This window comes from Sinocyclocheilus anshuiensis, unplaced genomic scaffold (assembly GCF_001515605.1).
Source record: "Sinocyclocheilus anshuiensis isolate Anshui unplaced genomic scaffold, SAMN03320099.WGS_v1.1 scaffold75, whole genome shotgun sequence".
NCBI lineage: Eukaryota > Metazoa > Chordata > Actinopteri > Cypriniformes > Cyprinidae > Sinocyclocheilus > Sinocyclocheilus anshuiensis.
This window is the reverse complement of record NW_015549634.1, coordinates 1,436,904-1,437,222: the sequence shown is the minus strand read 5'-3', so window position 1 is coordinate 1,437,222 and position 319 is coordinate 1,436,904. Positions and strand designations below refer to the sequence as shown.

General features: G+C 38.6%; 1 protein-coding gene across 1 annotated transcript in view; it reads right to left on the bottom strand.

Moving 5' to 3' along the window:
* The window catches only part of LOC107659662 (regulator of G-protein signaling 7-like), a gene marked incomplete at its 5' end in the record, with an annotated part of 8,688 nt that overhangs the window by 4,436 nt on the left and 3,933 nt on the right, over positions 1 to 319 (bottom strand). The window lies entirely within an intron of this gene.

Here is a 319-nt window from a genome sequence, read left to right as displayed (position 1 = left end):
TGAGAGGAAGAGAAAACTAGAGGTGCACGTAAAAATCTATTCATATATGAATTGCGATTCTGTCTTCTAATGATTCTAATGGTTTCACAAGTTTCAAAAATCAATGTTCTAAAGCAGCGGTTCTTAATACTATTCCTCGCGTCGCCTGCTCGGCCGCTCTCTCTCTCATTCAGATCATCAGCTCAGTTCTGTTCCATTTATACACTTATTTTCACATAGCTATGAGAAGCGTTATACATGGACGCGCATGCGGTTGCTGTACTGTATTAAAGCTTTAATCAGGATAAACCCGTATATTAAAAGCTAACATAAGCAGTAG